Source organism: Schistocerca americana, chromosome 1 (assembly GCF_021461395.2).
Source record: "Schistocerca americana isolate TAMUIC-IGC-003095 chromosome 1, iqSchAmer2.1, whole genome shotgun sequence".
Classification (NCBI taxonomy): domain Eukaryota; kingdom Metazoa; phylum Arthropoda; class Insecta; order Orthoptera; family Acrididae; genus Schistocerca; species Schistocerca americana.
In genome coordinates, this window is record NC_060119.1 from 939,599,466 (window position 1) to 939,614,471 (window position 15,006).

A 15,006-nucleotide genomic window follows, 5' to 3' on the forward strand; every position below is an offset into this window, starting at 1 on the left:
CCTAGGCCACGAACTGAAACTGGTCAAGTGACTTGGAAGCTCTTAATGTGTTTTTCACTAAACAGAAAAGATAGTTAGGTACGTGTGTCATATATCATTTAAACTTTTTTTCTATCGAAAGGATGTGCTGTAACGCAGCAAGTTATTTCGACATGACATTCGTTGCAGTAAAGCACGCAACCGTCTAGTACGGTGGCTACAGGACGGCTATGTTTTTCTTTTTTTTCCGATGACGCTGCCTGCCGTGTGCCGTGAGAACTGCATAGCGTAACATTCAGTCGATATGAAGATTCATACCCTCTACGAATCTAAATAATCCATATTAATTATTATCCGATTTTGTTCAAATTTGGTACACAGCTTTTTGTTGTTAGTGGAATAATGCTGTCAAAATTTCAGATTTTTATTTATTATCGTTCCGGAGATAAAGAGAATTACCTAAAAGTCCTCAAAAATACGCTTAAAAAAAAACCAAGTTAGGAACAATAACAGATTGACGTTCGTTATCATTTGAAGCCATTACAAAGTTGTCAGTGCATAAAAATCAATTAATTTGAATTTTCTTTTTAAAACTTTAGTCACTTAGCAATACGTAATACAAAAATCGGTCAAGTTTATTATTTGATTACATTTTGTTGTGTAAGTACGTGAGAATGATTGAGAGAGTGTATGTGGGACATTTAATATTTCATTTTACGTAAGACCTTGCACAATCAATAGTGAGAAAGTTATGTTCCAACCACGATTCAGGTGACGTGTCTGTGTGAGCATGCTTTTGTATAAAAGCAGCCAGAATGGAAGTTAGAGGCGGAATAAGTGTATTTATCAATCTGAAGAATATTTTGCACTTTGCTTATTTTGATTAAACATAATACAAGAAATTGAAGTTTAGCTGACATTAATTACTATCAGATTAGTGACTGGATAAGGTAAGATTTGTCGCGAGAATGATCAGGAAGGAACATTCTGATTGGTCGTTTAGATCAACGGCCAATCAGAATTAAGCTGTTCCCGCTCGAATGGAGAAGTGGGCAGAGAGGAGAGTACATCGAGCGACTCGCTTGCTAGCCGGCCTACGGATAACACGTTGTTAGATCGCTCCTTAAAAATACCCTGTAAGATGAGGAAATAGTGAGCTAATTTCGGTTCGAACTTATCATGACTGAAGCTACTGGAGTTACGAACATTTTAATGAAAGTTTGGTGATTCTAAGTTAAATAGTTTGAGAGATATGGGCGTGTGAACTTTCTGGTCGTAGTAACAACTCCGCATGGCGTGTTTCGTGCTCTGTACAGAATATTTTGGAGAGTAGTTTTTACGAAGAAGACGAGTGAAACGACCTAATGTTTAACTCACGAATAGTTGTGTGTCTGTGACTGGCAGAACGTGAAAATTAGTCGTGTCGGACTTGCTAAAATTCTGGCTGCTTTTCGAGTGAATATTTGTTATACAGACAGTAAACTTCCATTGATAACGTTTCACCATATTAAATACGGACTTGATAGCCATTTCATGTGTTTCAGTATAAATAAAAAAACAGAGTTAATCTAATTTTAAACGCTATTCTGTAAGTAGACTGAATATCCCGAACGCCCGAATTTTTAATCATGAACTTTCAGGAACTGAATTTCAACCAGAGTTACACAGCCTCTGCGTGGTAGGTATTAGATAGTGGTTTCATCAACGCTGCTTTACACTGCCTAGCAACTGCTACAACAGAGTGAAGGGACATCGGCTAGAATCCTATCGAGGTAGGTGGATCGAACGATAGCGTTAACAACAACGCAGACGACCGACCGCGCCCCGCCGCAGTGCAACGAGACAGTTTACCGGATACGCTTACATGATTAGTTTAAGTGGATGGCTACATGCTGCCCATCCACAAATTATAAATGGAACACCAAATTTAACGTTAATCAACAAATTTTTCAGTCCTATTAATGGAACTCTACACGCTTATAGCTAGATTTTCTTCGCTTTACCAGATTTTAAATAAAAATTCGGCTATTAAACAGGACTTATCCAGAAGAAATGATTCTACACTACATTAAAAACTTGCTTTACTACTTATTAGACATTCTATGCTATTGTATAAGTGGTAAAAATTGTTGATACATATTAATTACTTTCTGAGACACTGGCAGCTTTAATAATGGTTAATAAAGGTTACTTTTTCACCTAGTGTAGTATGTGCTGTCATTGCTCTTCTTCTGAAACTGTGATATTCTACTTATGACGATTTTCATTAGCTAACTAGGTGAGTGCCCTGCGTTGCCCAGGTATGCATTGATTCCAATCTTCTATTAATTCATCTCCTCCTTCTACCTCTTTCTGTCCATCTCCACCTCTCCCGTCTCTGTCCACATCCTCCGCCCACTCTCTCTGTCCATCTGATCCTCCTCCCTCTGTCCATCTCCTCCTCTCCCCTCTGTCAGTTTCCTCCTCCCCCTCTATATCCATCTCCTCCTTTCTTGTTTCTTTGACCATATCGTTCGCTCTCTTCTCTCTATCTACGCCTCTTCTTTCCTTTCTCTGTCCATCTGTTCGTCCGCTCTCTGTCCATCTGTTCCTTTCCCCTCTGTCCATCTCTGCCTCCCCTCTTCTTGTCAGTCTTCTCCCACATCATCTCTCTATCCATCTCCTCCTCCCCCGCTCACTGTCCATCTCCTCTTCTCACCTATCTTTGTCCACCACGTCCTTACCCCTGTCGCTGTCCATTTCCTCCTCCTCCTCCCACTGTCCATCTTTTCTTTCCTTTCTCTGTCCATCTCCTTCTCTCCCCCCCCCACGCTCTCTCCATCTCCTCCTCTTCCCTTTGTCCATTTCCCCATCATCTTCTCTCTGTCCATCACTTCCTTCTCCCATATCGAAAATCCGCCTACCCCATACTCTCCCTGTCATCATTCCTACCCCAATAGGACGTTACTAGTTCTTGTTGTCAATGTATTCCTTCGCAGATAGTAAGCAGTATTTGTACTAAGATTAGCTGACATCGATCCATGAGTTTAGCGGAGCTTTTTACCTGTGACACACACGCCACATGTGTTTCACATATACTCGTATTTGACGTATTTCATACATATTTGTAAACCCAGTTCAGCTATATCTGCAGTGAGTTTTGTATTGTCAGCAAAATGAATTGCGAATAGATTTAGTAGCAAATAAGTAATAAATTTAAAAGTCATGAATGATGTGGCAGTTTTTCATCCATTTCAGTCTTTATAACGTCATGCATCTTGAACTATTTGTCACACAATGCTATAATTTTGCGGTACATTCAATTGTAAAGGTAAATGTTATCTGTAAAATGTGTCGCAACCACAGTTAGTAGTAATGAAGCAATAAATTAAAATATGACTGATGCGCAGTTTTAGCGCATGACCAGCAAAAGTGTAGTAAACAATAACCTTTTTTCTTTCTTCATTTTGTAGGGGTTGTCAGCGAGATAAAGTTTCGTAAAGATTCGAAATTATGTCTTAAGCTTGTTGCAAGTCACTAAGTGCTTTTTATCTCAAATGCTGGGTGAATAAAATCTATGCATTCTCTCATCGTGGGCTTCTTTTTAACCCCCACACCCACTCCCTTGATATGTAGGTGCCTCTTAGCGCCACAGCGATTCTTTCCAGAGACTTAGTGATATGTGTGCCAAATTAAGTTCAAATCGAGCCAGTGGTTTAGGAGGAGATATGCAACATACAAAAATGCATAATTTTTATAATTTATGCATGGATATGTCTGTTAGAAACAGTGGCCAGAAACAGTGTGAAGAGCTTGTTAGGGTGTTACAGGGTAGGTTGTCTGGAGAAGCTTTATTAAAAAAATTCCATACATTGCACCATTACCGAGATAATTAGCACTGAAATTAGCCAATCAGGCTATTGCTCACGCAGATTCAAGTGGCTGGCAAGATTCAATTAGCATCAGTTGTTCTCATAGCATAGATAACAATGTACGAGACTCCTCAGCCTTTGGCTTGGGTTCCATGCTTGCTACCACCATGTGTCCAATTCTTGTATCGCTCTCTTGTTCAGTTTTAGGAAATCAAACGAAGAACTCGTTTGGTGAAAACATGTTTTGGGAGCTACTTGAATTTTTGCATGCAGAAACCATACTGGCTAATTTCAGTTCTAATGAACTCAGAAATGTTGCAATGTATAGACTTTTTTAACAATTGCTTCTTAGGACAACCTACCCTGCAACTTCCTTATAAGCTTTTCAGTCTGTTTCTTACCACCCTCTACATATATAGCAGAGTGTATCTGTGTATGTCCAGGCTACCACCTCCCACCCCCTAAGCTCTGCATCGATTTCAGTCAAGTTTGGCAGAGAAACAGCAGGTTTCACAAGTATCAGCAATGTGGTATTTATAACCTCATAGCTCCAACAGGAGCAGAGATAAAGACAAAAATGTGTGTTTTCCATCCCCTGACACACAGGCTGCCTGCACGACAGATATGTTGATAGAGCACACGTTTATTAAATTCCTTTCTTGTTTTGGTCCCTACTAACACCTCTAAAAGTCACCTATAATCTCAGCAACATCAGTACCAATACATGAATTACACTGTCAGAGGTTTCAGAACGATTTTCGCTTGTAATTTTCGACTCGGTCGGTTTCGCACCAGGGTCCCTTAACTCAAATTGATACATTTATCCTTCTCCATGATTCCTGAAAGTTTGTAGCATCATCAGGAAATCACCCCGTACATGGTTTGCGTGATGATGAGTAATGAAAGCATAGGAAAAAAGAGGTTAATTGGTGTTTTGGTAGATGTGTACAATACACTGAAGTAGTGATTTTATCTCGCACGCTAATGAATAGTAATGGTCTGCCAGGTACCAGAATCGTGATAACTCCACAGTCACGTTTCGACAGGCACCTCCGCGTCGCCGACTGGACGCAGACGCGCAGTCTCCAGCCAGCAGCCAGCAAAGAGCAGCGCCTTTCCGACTATCGCCCGGAGATGACTCATCAGCCTCGAGCAGTCGTCTTTCCAACAATAATTGCCGGAGAACGGCACCAGGGACTACCTTGGGTGGGGGCCCGGTGGCAGCGGTAATTGCTTATATATACAAGGTCCTCGGAGGTGTGTCGTAGCACGCACAGTGAGCATCCGGCACATCAGATCGCCCGCCGCTGTCGGTAGAGAGGATAGCGACGATGTGCGACTACTTCTTAGAGCGGGCGCAAGTCAGCGTTGCCGCAGTCTCCGCCTAGGCGCCGCCGCTGAAAGCTTCTCCCGGTGAGTGCATCTGCCTACCGCTAAACACATTCCTTATCACGCTCTGTACGTACACAAGCAAATCTGTGACTGGATTCAGTTCTTAATGGGATGAAATGGACAGATGTGATGGTAATTTGTAGGGTAACCCGAGGGGATGTTACTCGGTCATTTACAATACACAAGGTGCCCAGAAACAGTGTGAATAGCTTCTAAGCGAGTTGCACGCAAGATTATGGTGAGAAAAAATTGTTAAGAAATAAAATTCGATACGTCGAGCAATTTCACAGTTGATTAGGATTGAAATTAGTCACTCAAGCCGTACCGCGCGCAAATTCAAGCGGCCTGCCAGGGATGGTCTCGCCAAGCGTGTTCTTCGTTCGGTAGAGAAATACAAAAATTTGGCTTGGGGCGGGAGTAAGGATCGAAACCGAGCAAAAAGTTGAGCAGTCTCGTCGCTATCATCTAGGCTACGAAAAAAATTGAAATTACCCGCGAAATGGCCTGACCGGGTAACTTCAATGCTAATTAACTCGGAAACGAAAAATGTTCAAATGTGTGTGAAATTTTATGGGACTTAACTGCTAAGGTCATCAGTCCCTAAGCTTACACACTACTTAATCTAAATTATCCTAAGGACAAACACACACACCCATGCCCGAGGGAGGACTCGAACCTCCGCCGGCACCAGCGGCACAGTCCATGACTGCAGCGGCTAAGACCGCTCGGCTAATCCCGCGCGGCAACTCGGAAACGGCGCAACGTATCGAATTGTTTTCTTAACAGTTATTTCTTACCGCAACCTAACCTGCAACGCCCTTACAAGCTTCTGAGACTGATTCTGACCTCGTATATACAGGGTGATTTTTATTAACGTTTAAAAGCCCCTGAAGCGACGTAGATAAAGCTGAGACAAGTAATTTGATATGAGACACATAGGGTCGCAAATATCGCAAAGTAGCCCAAAAATGGGTGATATATGTCCCATATATGACGTCACCAGATGACATATCTTGCCGCATGTGCCGCCTTGAGACTGCCGGTCTATTGCACCCACTCATTCCAACCCATGTCAAGAATTAACGTTGGTGTGGTGTGGCTTTAGGCCCACGTGCGCGACATTAGCAGGTGGGCCTCAAGGTTCGAGTTTTGCGTCTGGCAAGCAGTATTTTTTCATTGCGTTAGACAGTTATGTGTTTACATTGAGGTAAGATTTATCTTTTTATTCATTTGTCTCATGGTCTCCACTGGTTTATTGCAAAATACCTAATAACGAATGCCTACCGTATTGCGTCAGAGGTAAATGAGTATGAGTTTCCGAACTGCGTCGTTATCAGTAAATGATCTATATTTTCTTTACAAAATAATGTCTGTAAACAAAAAAAGAAGAACAAAGCAAAAGAAACACAAAATAAGAACAGTTTCTACTTGGTTACAGCGAGGACAGTAATTTTGTAACCTCTCCGTTAACAGCAAATTACATTTACAAAAGGTGTTCGAAATTTGCACCGTTTCCTCGAATGTAAGTATTGCATCGCTCAATCACCCCTTCACTCCCAAGTCGAACCATTGGAAATGTGGTTAGGTACGTCATCTGATGACGCGATACATTCGACATTTCTCATCCACTTTTGGAGTGTTTCCTGGCTTTTGTGACTCTATGTGTCTTATATAAAGTTATTTGTCTCAGCTTCATCTATGTCGCTTCAGGGTTTTTTAATCGTTAATAAGAATCACCCAGTATAAATAAAGTCGGAAGTCCCTTGCGGCCTTCTACAGAAGATGCTGTCGTCTAAAGGGTGGTGGTAACGCCGAAACACTCTAGCAGTTTGCAAGAAGATCTGAGGGGTATCGGTGATTGGTGTGGGGACTGGCAGTTCACCCTGACTATAAATAAATGTAACAAGCATACTGCCCGTAAATAACCGAAGAGATACATTACTGATCGGTTACGCTATTGGTGAAAAATCACTGGAAAGGGCATAAAACACCTACGAGTAGCCATCCGGAGCAACCACAGGCGGAATGGCGTCATAAAGCTAATTGCAGAAAAAATCGATTCCAGGCCGAGATTCATCAGGAAACTTTAATGAATTTTAATTTTTCCACCAAGGAATTAGCTTACAGAACACTTGTTCGACACATTTTTGAGTATTGTTCATCAGCCTGGGACCCTTACCAAGTAGGACTAACACGAGGAATAGAGAAGCTCCGAAGCGCTGCACGTTTGGTCATGAGATCGTTTAGTCAGCGCAACACCGTTATAGACGTTCACAACAAGCTCTAGTGGCAGTTGCTACGTCGTCGTGTATCACGGAGAGGGTTGGTGTTGAAATTCCGAGATCGTACATCCAAGAAGGGACGGGCAGCATGCACTCTAAGGGGGGGAAAAAAAGACGCACTATGAAGGAATAATCCGGATGGGACGGAAATCGGTATATGTGATGTACATTTAAGGGAAAACAAATGATTACGATTTCAGAAAAAATTGGATAATTTATTCAAGAGACAGAGCTTCACAAACTGAGCAAGTCAACAACGCGTTGGTCCGCCTCTGGGCCTCATGCAAGCAATTATCAAACTTGGCAGTGACTGATAGAGTTGTTGGATCTTCTTCTGAGGGATGTCGTGCCAAATTCTGTCCAATTGGCGCGTTAGATCGTCAAAATCCCGAGCTGGTTGGAGGGCTTTGCCCATAATGCTTCCAACTTTCTCCATTGGGGAGAGATCTGGTGACCTTGTTGGCCGAGACAGGGTTTGGAAAGAACGAAGACAAGCAGTAGGAACTCACGAAGTTTGTGGGCGGGCATTATCTTGCTGAAATGTAAGCTCAGAATGGATTCTATGAAGGGCAACAAAACGGGATGTAGAATATCATCGATTTACGGCTGTACTGTAAGGGTGCCGCAGAGGACAACCAAAGCGGTCCTGCTATGAAAAGAAATGGCACCCCAGACCATCATTCGCCTGGAACCTCATTGACTGCAGTAGAACTGTCTTCAGTGGTAAGTCCCGCTTCGAACTGAGCTGTGATGAGCACCGAAGACGTAGATGGAAACGCCCCAGACAGAGGTAGGCTACCAACCTAACTGTTGCCTGCCATACCCCCTGTCAACCAGGAGTCATGGGGTGGGATGCCATCCCTTTTCATAGCAGGACCCCTTTGGTTGTCGTTCGCGACATTGTTACAGCACAGCGGTACGTCGACAGTATTCTACATCCCGTCTTGTTGCTCTTCATAGCAAGCCATCCTCGGCTTACATATCGGCAAAATAATGCCCACCCGCACGCGGCGAGAGTTTCTACTGCTTGTCTTCCGCTTGCCAAACCCTACAATGGCCAATGAGATCGCCAGAACTCTCCCCATTTGAGAAAGTTTGGAACATTATGGACAGCGCCCTCCTACCAGTTCGGAACTGAGACGATCTAACGCGCCAATGGGACAGATTTTGGCCCGATATCCCTCAAAAAGACATCTCTATCAATTAATGCCAAGCCGACGACCTGCTTATACAAAGTCCAGAGGCGAACCAGAGCGTTGCTGGCTTGCTCAGTTTGTGAAGCTCTTTCTCTTGAATAAATAATCCATTTTTTCTACAGTTGTAATAGATGTAGATCAGATATATCGATTTCCTTGAGGTGCTGATAATTGCCTCGTGGCTCGTCGGTATTTCTTTTGTCTTAGAGTTTATTACTTCCGCCCTCATATTTCTCATGAAATGATAAAGAACAGAAAATCAGAAGTTTATAGATAGTCTTTTTTCCTATGGCTCAGTCCCCAATGGAACAAAGAACGGGAAAAAATAAAACGAGGCCCACTTTCCGCTGCACACCGTGTATTAAGTTAAATTCATCACTTAGGCGTAAGAGGCGTAAGAAATGTAATGGAAATGTCTGATGAAACTAAAATGTGAAAGCAAATTTATCGTATCTTAGGCGTTGAAACATAATCGCGATAGACTGAAGATAAAATTCATTAGGGAACACAAGTGTCAGATAAAGCTTGAGTAACAGGAGTTCGTCTCCTGGAATGAATTATCATGGGCTTCAGTTAAATTTATCGAAGTTTTTACTTTTCCTGATGTTCATTTGTTCTGTGCCTTCCCATTTACGTGAGAAGAAGGATAAATAAACTGCAATTTTTGTAATCTGTAAAATATATCGTTGCATCACACTCGTCAGAGATCATGTATCATAAGGATAAGACAAGATGAAGCATCATTAGGTAAGTAGAGATATATTTTCGACAAATGCTGCGTTGTCACTTACAATTATTCCACTTGTATCTGCTTAGTCACCAGCAAATATTTTTCTTTATATTTATACAGTGATCTCCAGCAATATAAACATGAATGTATAAACACCTGAAGATGGGCGCAATCCCGAAACCGGTCGTGTGACAAATAAATAACCTTTTATTGTGACTGGTAGTGGAAATTTTTCTACGCCCTATAAAGAAACAATGTTCACGGTGCGTTAATAAAATGTAAACATCTGATGATGGAGTGAACGCGTGTTTTGAGTCGTAATATGTTGACGTGACGTGTCGGGAAGGGGGTGCCATTCATATCGCTTCGTTAAGGGGCTCCGGAACGCCCTATACTTGCAATGTTAAAATAACGCTTATAAATTACATCTTTCCTCACAAAGTATTTGAGGTAGGAAGTTGAACTTCTTACAGATTATTTATTGGAATACGGGCTACAACTTAACACAGGGATTTTACAAAATTTTAGTTCAGTTATTAAAGAATTTTTTTTTCAATTGTAATGAAAATTCAAAACTTTTTTTGCAATTTTTTATTTATATATTCAAAAATATACAGTTTTTTGGAAAAAGGCTGTGTTAAATTATGCAGAAGGTACTGTGTAACATTTACTGAAAGTTTGAAACAAATATGTTTGGAAGATCCTTAGAAAACATGTAATTAGTATGAGAAAATAAAAGTTTTAGGAATCGAGCGACAAAGATTGGATTAACTTTTTAGTGCATTCCAGGTCCATAGGATAGATTATCTCCATCCTTTGCAAACTCCTCCTCCAGCTTCCTCTTGTTCCTCCTCCTGTTCACTCTTGCTTGTATTTCTAGACTCTTTACAGCCCTGTCTGCAGCCCGAAGGCGTTCCTTGTCTAAAGCAAGCATCGCTCGTTGTTGTGTTCGTAGATTTTGCTACCATTTTCTTCAGTTGCAGTTACTGCAACACTGTTCCAAAAGGTGGTCATGTATGAACACTTATCACATTTCAGTTGTATTTCACTAGCAAGTCCTACATGCTTTATTATGGAGAGTTCCAGACCAACTTCACTACAATGAATACATCTTACACAGTTTGAAAAAATTCCTTTGAGAACCGACATATCAAATATTTCATTCACATCCTATTCGTCCATAAAACATTCATAGTTTTCGCTCATTGAACCAAGCTTCTTCTGTGAAGTATTTTCTTTCCCACTTTGACTGCTATGGGCAGGTGTACTTGAGAGGTTAGGTTCACTCACTTGGTTATCGTCTTTACTGTTTACAGTAATAACACATACCTTTGGCTTTCCAACATTTCTGCTTTTCTTAAAAGCCTTCAGAGGATTTCTAATAACTTTACTTTTACTCATTATTATACTTCAACAAAACAGAGACTCAAGAAAAAGAATTAATTACGAATATTTTCGAGATAACGACAGAGTAAATAAACATGAAACAATCGACAATCACACCAGCGATATATATTGAACCATCACAGGTTAGCCACAACACATACTTTATCTCACATCACTAAAATGTACCTGATGATCACGGACGTTAATAATAACACCATTTGACAGCAGTTTAACAGCGCCACAGTGGGTCACGCCCATGTACAACACATTTCAAAAAAAATTTAAAAATAGTTGTAGTCTTCGGAATTGAATAAATTATATATCTATTAAAAGGTAATAGTCTGCAGATGCAGAAAGCGCAAAAAAGTAAAAATTGAACTTTTCATGATTTTGGGCCTTTCCGGAGCCCCTTAATCCATAAATATTGACGTCACCGACACGATAGTTTTGACTTGATCACTAGGAGCGCTGCAGTCGTGTTACGTGACGAGGCGACCCACGAGCTTATGTAAGTACGTGAATCAGGCCCGCGGCTCACCAGAGGTTGCCCATACTTGATTTAAAGGAACATGTTACCGTGCATGTTAAACAGAGCTAATGATTCAATTGCAAGCAACTCGCTTTACTTCGCAATCCCAGCATAAAAGTATTCGATGGACAGTCGGAATGAGATGGATCAGAATGAGGATATTTTGTAGCTGGGACAGCTGTTAGCAGTTTCATTGGTTTTCGAAATGCTCTGTTCAAATATAAAATCTTAGTTATTGCTGTGATTCTGTGTACAACTGAGAAGTAGAAGGCAACAACGTAACAACTTGTAGTAAACGGTAAGTGGCAACATGATCTGAATTTATCATTCGCGTACACCTTTTTAAGGGATCACAAGGATTTAGAGCAACCAGTCTAAAACTTTGAGGCAGTTATTAGAACACTAAAGTTGAAACGTCCCCTCAGAAAAATTAATGAATTACTGTGCTGATAAACCTCTTACATTATTTGATTTTCAAACAGCTGAGCAGAACTGAACGTACTCACACATTTCGCTCTTTACCTATTCTGATCAACACTAAACTGACACACAATATTTTTAGCGCAACGCAATCTGACTTTCAATAATCCCTACAAAAGAATGGCCCCGACTAACATTAACCTATACCTTTCACAAATCACTTACCTCACAAAAATCTTCGTTACTCGAACTACTGCAATACAGCGAGCGCCACTACTGCCAGCTAAATAAAAGATTCAAACTACTGAAGGCACTAACTACTGATAGGCATAGTTAGCAAATGAAAGATTTTGATAGATAACAAACAATGTATTTACCTTAATAATGTTCAAAAGTCATAATATATATATATATATAGCAGTTCATGACTAACTGCAGATCAGCTTAATAGTCACAGTGTGTTCCAATATTTCGAAAAGGCAATGTGAACAGAGACGTTTCATACTTCTGTGCCTTCGACTTACTCATTCGTAATTCGGTTTCAGGAAGAATGTTTTAGTTGACCAGATAATAAATTCCTGTTTGACAAGATAGTGTGTTGTATCGTTTAAGAACTGCGTTGTTGGATATTTAATGTGATTTAACAAAGGCTAATTAGCATCCAGCCTAGAGTACTAGAACATATGGTGTTCCTCGGGATACCGTACTGGGTCGCTGCCTTTCTTGTCATACATTACTTCAGCTGCAGCAGGTGACCTTATAGTCGATTTGTTTGCCTGTTACGACACAATCATGATTGTTACACATCAGTCTAGGAACTGAATATTATAACATACGACGTTCTGGAAAGAAAGAAATCTAGGTTCACAGCTTATATCCGAGTATTTAAAGTGCAATAAAACAGTACATCCAGTTTCTTACATGCAAAGTTTTTCGCGCTCATTTTCAACTCTCCTGCGAGGGTAGCATCATTAGCGAAACACAAGATACCGATTTTCAGGAACTGAAGGCGGTTGGTAAGATCTCCCGTAGAAGTTGAATGGAACGAACAGTACAGTTAGAAATGTGGAGCCATTATCAGTGGTACATTGAAACTTGTTTCCTTTGCATTCTTTCATTCCTTGACGTTACGTGGGATGTAATTTGGGAGCAACTTAGTTCAATGTGAAAGAATATTTTTGCAGAATCTCAATGGCGTTACACGTATGACAAAAATATCGTGTTATGAGCACTAGTACTGTACTGAAAATTGCTTACTTTGGAAAATCTTTTACCTTGATGTCATGTGGGATGACACGGACATGCAAGTCATGCAGGGAGAAGACGTTTAGTGCAAAAGTGAGTCATTCGGACTACATATGGTGTTCATTCAGGAAGCTCATAAGGTGGAGGTTCTTATACTGACTTTGCAGTACACGCCTGGATTCAGAAATTTGTAACTGAGGACATTAAATCACTCGATAGGAGCAGCTGTAATCGTTCAACGAATATGAGAATGATCTTTATGCAGTGAGTACGTCTTTCAGTACTGTTCAGAAAGAGAACAGTGTTTACAAATTACTTTTTGTAATGGGCATCCAGGAGTCAGTCAGTGACAAACCTTGCAAAGAAGTTATTTCGTAAAGTAGTAAGCTAGTGCTGCACTGTATATTAATTTCTCAACACCAATTATCCACTATACAAACACGTTTGGATTAATGTTTTTCATTGTTTTCTCCAATTGCTCCCAGAGAATCCTGGAATGTGTCCTAGTTATAGGCCATTGACAACTATTTCCTCTTCCTTTACCCACCTCAGAAATTTGTGAACTGAACTAAATTCTAAGCGATATATTTATTATTATTGTTTATATGGTTATTGTCATCAAAGAACTTTGTAGCGTAACTTTTTATTTCTAAATTTTTTATTTATAGAAGTCTAGATACGTTAGAACCATATTTTAGACCTTGTGTCATTGGGACAGAGGGAAAAATTGAACAAAAGTAAGTAATTATATAAGCTCTTAAGCCACAAATTGTTAATCTAGTAAAATGACTTTGCAAACCAGTTGTTACGTGTCAGAGAGGACTACTTCATTCACAAATATTCTCTGGCCGTTACAGATTCAACTTACTACATCATCCTAAGGTAACATTACCGATTGGTAAGAGACAACACATTGTGGGATGTTGATCTTGGTTGGATGTTTGTAGCAGAAGTTTTAAAGTTCCAAAAAACGTTTTCTGCCTTTGGAGACTTTTGTTAAAACAATCTAGGCATAAAAATGTTCAACGAGCATTTTTAGAGACGTAGAAATGGGAGTGCGAAAGTCAGAACAAGTTGTAGCAAGTATAGTGGTGACTAAAGATACTGCGGCCTTAAGATTATATCATTAACAACGCACACCACCATGAACCTAAACTCTCCCAAAATACGAGTCTTGTAACGACTTGTTCATGATGGGCAACAACAAAGACGGGATCACGTGACACTTTTGGCTGAGAGCTCCTGAGTACCCGGCTGCCAAACTGGTGAGAATTTCTTCGTTCACATATTGTGCTATTGCACCTGTCTGTCGTTTTGTAAAAATGCTGTGATTTACTGTATTTGTAGTTGACTGAGCTCAGATGGCAAGCAAGTACTAAGCAAACTAGAGAAGGCTGATTGGTGGAAGAAGCACGCAGAAAGGCTACAGAAGGGAAACGAATGTGAAGAGACTATTACAGAAAAGGAAGACGAAGTTGCTGAAGATGAGCAGGGATATACAATACCACGAGACTTCGACAGAGCACTGGAAGAACTAAGTCGAAACAAGGCCCTTGGAATAGACGGCGCTCCCTCAGACTCATACAAACCTTGGGAAAGCCATACATGACGAAACTACTAAATCCAGTATACGAAATACACCCTCAGACTTCAAGAAGAATGTAGTAGTTCCAGTTCCAAAGAATTTATATCTGACAGATGTCAGTACTACCGAACTATCATTTCCATAAGTCATGGTTACAAAATATTGACACGAATTATTTACAGAAGAATGGAAAAACTGGAACCGACATCACGGACGATCAGTTTGGATCCTACGGAAATGTTGGAACACGCCAGACAATACTCACTATATGACACTTCAAAGAAGATACTCAAGAAAGGCAAATCTACGTTCTTTTAGCATTTATAGATTGAGAGAAAATTTGTGACGATGTTGACTGGGCTACACTCTTTGGATAAGGAAGCAGTGGCTGAGAAGGGAATGAGACAAAGT

At 40.5% G+C, this 15,006-nt stretch overlaps 1 protein-coding gene across 1 annotated transcript in view; it reads left to right on the top strand.

Annotated features, from left to right (window-relative positions):
• Positions 1–5,113: 5,113 nt before the first annotated feature.
• Positions 5,114–15,006, top strand: part of LOC124548075 (superoxide dismutase [Cu-Zn]-like) — a 179,586-nt gene continuing 169,693 nt past the window's right edge. The window contains exon 1 of the mRNA XM_047125152.1: positions 5,114–5,243. The gene's annotated coding sequence lies outside the window, so the exon portion shown is untranslated. The remainder of the gene's footprint in view (positions 5,244–15,006) is intronic.